The sequence below is a fragment of the Teleopsis dalmanni genome, chromosome 2 (genome assembly GCF_002237135.1).
Source record: "Teleopsis dalmanni isolate 2A chromosome 2, ASM223713v2, whole genome shotgun sequence".
In the NCBI taxonomy this organism is placed as follows: Eukaryota; Metazoa; Arthropoda; class Insecta; order Diptera; family Diopsidae; genus Teleopsis; species Teleopsis dalmanni.
The window spans coordinates 206470679-206478012 of record NC_051847.1 but is presented as its reverse complement, the minus strand read 5'-3'; positions in this window follow the sequence as shown (position 1 = coordinate 206478012).

Genomic DNA, 7334 nt, shown 5'->3' with positions numbered 1-7334 from the left:
GAAGAGTTCAAAATGACATATCTTTTTAAAAGATCCTTATACAAGTACACTTATATATGTATTCACCAAACTTTGAAATGAGCCCAATCACAAAAAGTCTATTTAAAATATTGTATAAAGAGTACAAATGAACAATGGAAATAAAAAGCACGTGCTTAAAATGAAGATACCAATCGCCACACAATCGCAACCACACAAAGGACTCGAAACCAAAAGGTAATTTAATGCTGCGTAATTTTGCACAAAAACCTCTTTCTGTTCTCTAGCTCAATTCATTCCATTTGGTGCTTTACAAATATTACGATTGTGTGGCATAATTTTAGGCACCCACAGGCTCATCTAAACACACACCACACCACCACACACTTACATTAAACACACACTAAAATTTGTTCCATAATTCAATTCAATTATTACTCGTACTTTTTCAACAGGACTGAAAAAAAAAACACAAAAACAATTCTCATATACAGGCATTAGTATAGTTCCATATCTCTGTAATATGTGTGTTGCATGCGTATGAGTAATTTAGTCCTTCTGCATTTGTTGTTTGTTTGTGTTTGTATTTGTGTTTGTATTTGTGTTTGTGTTTGTGTCTGTGTATTGTATTGCAATGTACAGTGTGTACATATTAGTATATTTGTTGTTGTCCATATTGTTGTTACTAGTATTGCGGCTGTTGCTGTTATTATTATCAAATAAAATAAATTACAACATTGTCCTTTTGTTATCCTTGCAAATGTAAATGTTTGCCAAATTCACTTAAAGCACTTAATTCAAAATCAATTTCGCTACAATTCAAATCGAACTTGAGTTCATCACACAATTGAAGTTTGTTTACTGCTTGTCACTGTATTGAATGCCCACTCGAGTCCTTTTACTTATTATATTTTATGATTTTGTATTCAATGCCGTGTACGGTATTTGTTAGCTTATTTGTAATTTGTATTATTTATTTAAATTGCATTTTTGTTATTGTGCGATTTGATATTTATGCATATTAAATTTGACTGCTAGCTTTAAGGATTTAAGGCTTGCGGTGAAATTTCTTTGAAAATTTCAAACAATCAAAACATGAAGTTTGGTAACAGTTAATAATAAATACTTAACTTAAGTACTGAAATATATTATTTAATCAGATTAACGAAACATAGAGATTTATATACAAAACATTTAATTAATTCGAAACTTTAATCTATTGTTTCTAATTGAAAGTAACTGCAAACTATTAATTAGTATTTCGAATGTCAAAAGACAATAAGTATAGCACATATTTAATACTGTTCCACTGAATACATTTAATACAATAATAACTTAAGTCATAAATAAAATTTAATTAAAAACATTCAGTTGCAGAACTTCAAAGTCTACTCTGCTCTTAAAGTTGGTTAATGGAAAGCAAAAACTAAGAAAAATTGACTATAAAAAAATTCAACTAATAAAGCTTGTACCTACATGTTATTAACAAAATTAAAACTATAAATACCTATGTAAATATAACAATTTTTTATTAATGTTTAGATTAGATTAGATTTTAAGATGGGTTGAGAACTTGTCATAAAGTCACTGCATACTTTGAGAGTTATTGTGATCCATAGACTTCAGATCCAGTTAAGCAGTTAAGTAGCAGTAGCAGTTAAGAACATTAAGAACGTTGGATTAATTTTAAAAAATGTATAATTTATTTTTAATTTTGTATTTACAAAAGTATACCAGTAAAGTTAGACCCAAATATTTAATTAATTTAAATCTATCCTTTTTCTAAAACCAAATCATTCAAAAGTAAAATACAACTTATAATCTAATGTTTAATATACAATATTTTCAATTTTTAGAATAGTAATAAATCACAACTAAATTTAATATTTTAAATTTTAAATTAATTTTTACGGCTGTATGTGCTTTTCAGCGTTGACTGTACGCTGTCCATCTGGTCTGCGTGCGATCCATGATATCACTACGTCCGATTATTTGAGGTCAACTGGTGTGTAATGCACAAAGCTGTCACTCCAACCTATCTTAACCTAAGTTTAACGTTTCCATAATTGTTGAAACCAATAATATCCCGACCGAATAGACATAATGCATTAGAAGTAACATAAAATGCTTATCAACACTACTAGAAATACAAAGCTATTAAGTGTCAAGTTCTTACCTAAACTTGGAAGAAAATTCACTTCCTCCATAGTGAAACTAATATTTAACTTTAAAACTACTTTCATACTTAAAATTATCGGAGTTTATATATATACTTCTGTGTGGGTTTGTAAATGACACTTATTGTTGAATAGTAATCGAGCTTATTACGATAATGTAAAGGTGTAGTATTTATACAACATGTTCAAATTGAATTTATAACAAGAGTTCTATATTGTTTAAACTTTTTTAAACTTTTTTTAAAATATTTCATTTTACAGTCTTTTAAGTATACTACTTCATATATTTTTATATCATTATTTTAAATAATTTCACGTTATTAATATATTTTAAATATATAAAGTTTTATACAAGACTTAAATTTTGAATATATATATTTTATATTTTTCAGTTCCATATAATAAGAACTTATCCTATTTAATAATATACTCGAAAAATTATAAAATATATGGTGTCGAAATTTAGTTTTAACATTCCTATTTCTTTCAATTTTTTATAAGTTTAAAACTTGTTTTGTTGGGATCTGATCTATAAAAATTTTGTTGTCTTTGCTGTACAAGTTCAGTAGTACCCTAATGTTTTTTCCATCTATTATACATTTTTTTTTAATTTCTTCTAATGTTGATCTTCTTTATCTTGTTCTGGATGGTTTCTCTGTGTAGGATATACTCCAATATAATATGATTTATAATATTAATATTACTTTAATTATAAATTTTATTAATTAAAAACATAAATTTTAAGTTGAAATCGTCATGTCTAATTAATAACATTGTGAGTTATTCATTCTGTTTCACACCAACTTAGGTATTTTTTTGTATATGTCTAACCTTTTAATTCAACTTCAAAATCCATAGATGGCTTACATGAGAATAAATGGACCATAATTTTATGTTGTACACTCATATATGTACGTAGCAGTAGAAGCTCTCATAAGTACACAAACTACACTACACGAAACTTTAATTTTTATCCTTGTTTTCCTTTTTTGAAGTGCATTTGTAAGCAGTAAACCGTGTAATGGTGTTAGCTGAGAACTTAATTACATTTTTCGACATTCTCGGGAAGAGTAATGTGCTTTCTTTGCCACAGTTTTTTATGTTTGAATTCGTTTTTTGACATTTTTTTCCCATAGTTACATTTCTGAAGCTAACGCATTTTAGTAAAAAACTATAAAAAGTATGCAATGTGATTTTGTGGTATTCTTGGTAATTTTTAAGTTGTGCTAATGACAAGTCTTAATCAAAAATGGATAAATTTAAAAGAAATAAGAACATTTATTCATATCAATAAGTACTAATTGATTGATTTAACCTGAAAATAGCAAAATTTAAAAATAGTACCTAATGTTGGAGGCAATATATCTCAACTCTCACTGAAAAACAATATATTGATAAATAGAATTTCAAGATGTTCAATGCTCTATCCAAACCGGAAAGCATTAAAGATGTACTAGTTTCAAAATGAAACTTACTAAACAAAAAAAGTAAACAACAAAACAGTGTTGCCACTGTGCATTCCTTGGTAATGTATTCAATAAGTACTCTACAGGAACCAAAAGTGATCGCATAAAACATTGACGGTTTCGAAACTAAAGGAGTTAACGCATAAATCTTTGGTTTCAATACAGAATTTCGCTCACTGTCTAGGTGTATGGCCCACTGTCTTTCAAACGTAGTTTCATGTCGTTGAGATTTGTGCTGTAATCTAATCAACTTTATCTTTTAGAATAAGGTAGGATAAGAAATTAATAAGATAAATTATAAGTGACACTACCTATGTGGTTGATAGGGTTACCTATAAAAGACTATCTCACAGACTTTTTTTATAGACTATTCACACAGATAGTCAAGTAATAATCAAACCATTAGTCTCTTATAGTTTCTCTTTATAATTTTTGTCAAATTGATATTTTGCAGCAATTATCAAGCAATAATAGGTTACAGCTTTATTGGATGCCTAGTCATCCTAGAATCAATACCAATAATTCCGTAATCTGGCAAGATTTCTGTGGATTAGAACTTTTTTGTGAGATAAGGTGGTTCACAATGTGATATTTAAAAGAAAACCTGGCCAAAAAAAATCGCATCTGGTGCGATATTCCAGATAACTGTCAGACTAAAGACCTACTTTGTCTGTACAAGTACAGTAGGATGACCATCCAGTAATTTGATAGGTCATATTTATCTGCGAATAAAGAATGTTGATTTCAGTTCGAGATAGATAAGATCTAGATGTAGACCAAGAGAATATCATCGGACCAGGAGAAACTATTTCCTATATTATAAAATATCTGATTATCGAACCTTAGAAAGTTTGTTCTTATTTATTCTAACGTTAACTATCAACATCTTAAGACACTTTTCTTAATAAAATAACCAAATGTTATATCGATTTTAAATAGCACAATTTTGAATACCACAAATAGACTAAACTTAATCAACCCAAATATGATGAAGAGCAAAATTCTAGAGTTTATTAATGTGCATTTTACGAGTATAACAATTCATTACTTGTTTTGTTATGGAATCAACAAAAAGCTTTAGCTTATATTACTAACTGTATTAATATATTATAATTTCTGCCAACTAAACACCTCCACAATTAATAATAGGAATATTAGTTATAATAAAACTATTGCTTATTAGTTTCAATTAAAATGTGCTCAACTATTTTAATTCATATCTTATTTAAGACGAAACACTAAAAATTATTACTTGAGGCTCCTCTACAAGTATTTTCCTTTCTCAAGCACAACTCCTTAAACGAAAACTACATTCAAAAATAGCCACACTGTGATCGAATGGAGTTACCGCTTAATATCAGTACAAACAAATATAAATCGTGAATGTTATCTATATTTATGTACGTAAGTATATACTTATAGATATGAAGTTAATTTATGAGCCCATAACAGAATTCACGTGAACAAACACTAGTATCATTCAGTTTATATAGAGTTGTGTGTATATTTTATAAGCAAGCGTCTAACAGCATTTATATTGAATAGACTGACTGTGTATTTTGGCAGTGAACACCAACAAAGGGTACAGTGTTTGTACCAGAACTTTCAAAAGCACAGTGTAGTACACTAGCAGTGATGAAGCAATGGCAAAGATGGAATCAACAGCAGCAATGGTAATTCTTATTGTTGTCATTTGCTTTAAATAGATGCCGCCACAGTTTATCATTATCATTATATATAGCTAAGCGCACTTTACTTAGCCTGCTCGTGAGTTTATCCAAATTCTGAAGGCACAGTAATCTGTTTCTGTACAAGGAGTGTTTGTAGTTTAGTTCTCACGAGTTGAATGCCAGCTTTTCAGTATAGCTATTTATACACCAGTTCACAAGCAGGTATACATGCAGCATATATCATTCAACGATAATAATAATTCGTAGGATAAATTGTTACCTAGTGTCTTCCTGTGTGCGTTACACAGATATTATCTTTAATAACCATACCAGTGTGCCAGTGTCGAAGTGACTGTAAGGGGTTCGCTTCTATAAGAGTAAGTACGAATAATACGTTACTTCGTTGTCCGTTTGCAAGCGTATACCATTTTATGTTTTATTAGTTGAACTTAGTTTCATCTCTATATATATTATTTGTTATTGTTATTGTTGAAAATTATATGAACATAAACGCAAAAATTCTATAGCTTGTGCTATAGAACACAAATTTACTCATTAGTTTTATTTTTGTAAGTTAAATTATGATATATTTGCAATAATAAAGTTATGTCCATTTACACTAAAATGTAGAAAAAATGTTTTATATTATCTTATAGATTTAATTATAAATAAATTCATAGGAATCGTGTACGCACCAGTCAGTATAAATGCATTTGAATGCACTAAAAGCAGTTGCTATGGTATTAAAAACGTTACTCATACGCCATGTTGTCTATGTTAAATTCTTACTCCTGTTTCAACCAACAGTTATGCACATAAAGTTGCGTTGAACGCAAATAGGATTTTAAGAAATGAAATTAAAAAAAATATTGCTAATTAAGCTTCATTTAAACTAATTAAGGAATTTTAAGTTGATTCATTCATAAATTACATAAACAGAACTTCTTTGCAGCGTCAGGATACAGACAAGTCCTTGTGTTCCAAAACGCACGCTTTGACATATGTGAAGTTTGACTTTTGTCTGCATTTCGCTGTGGTGGTTTACAGTAAGTTTCATATTTGCATTTTATACTAATTAAACTTACTTTCAGCTTAAAAACCGACTCGTACACAAAACCACATAATTTTTGCTGATGTATAAAGTTGAATCAAATTAACGTCTTAATAAGTTACGTTATTTTTTTTGTTTCCTCTTTTCTTTAAACAAATAGCAAATATGTAAAATAATGAGAATATATAAATTGTTAAGTTTTTTCTAAATATAATTTAATGGGAAAAGTTTTTATATTTGTTAATAATATATATAGTAATAATTAATTATGTAGTAAATAGCGATTGTTGCGTTAATTTTATTATGGCACTACATGGCAATAATATATGTTTTTAATAATAAAGTTGTTTTATAACAATAATTATTCACGTTGATCTTCTTCTTTACTTGAGTAACATTTTTACTCAATAGTATCTGTGACTATTTAGACAATACACTGCAATAAGAGCTCCATTAAATCCTGTTAACTAAATTCTTACGTTCATGTTAGTTATAACAGAAAGTGCTGGAAAGTATCATAAACTTTGCAACAGACTGCGATCGAACTGATACTATTACTAACCACTTCTTTGGACTTAGCGACTTTTACAACAGAACTGCTTTTACGACCTAACTGTAACTGTTTACATATTTTTATGTTAACGTAAATATATTATAATCATTTATTATCTAGAGATATTATCCACTGATAGCTAGCGTATAAGCATAGTTTATTGCAACGTTAACTTCGAATTATTTATTCTACTTTACGGTAATACGAGTATCAATAAATATTTTAATAATATTTTAATATGAACATATAGTTCAACTGACGATGCAACCTCTTAAAACAAACAAACAAAGTACTACGGCATCAAGTTTTTACCATTTGATAGCTACCTACGATGCTTCGAATATTTGATCAGTTCTTTTTCTTTGAAGCCCGTACTGGAGCTGACAAGGAATTACGCTTTTAAACTTATTATGGGTAATTTTACTTTATTATTTCATT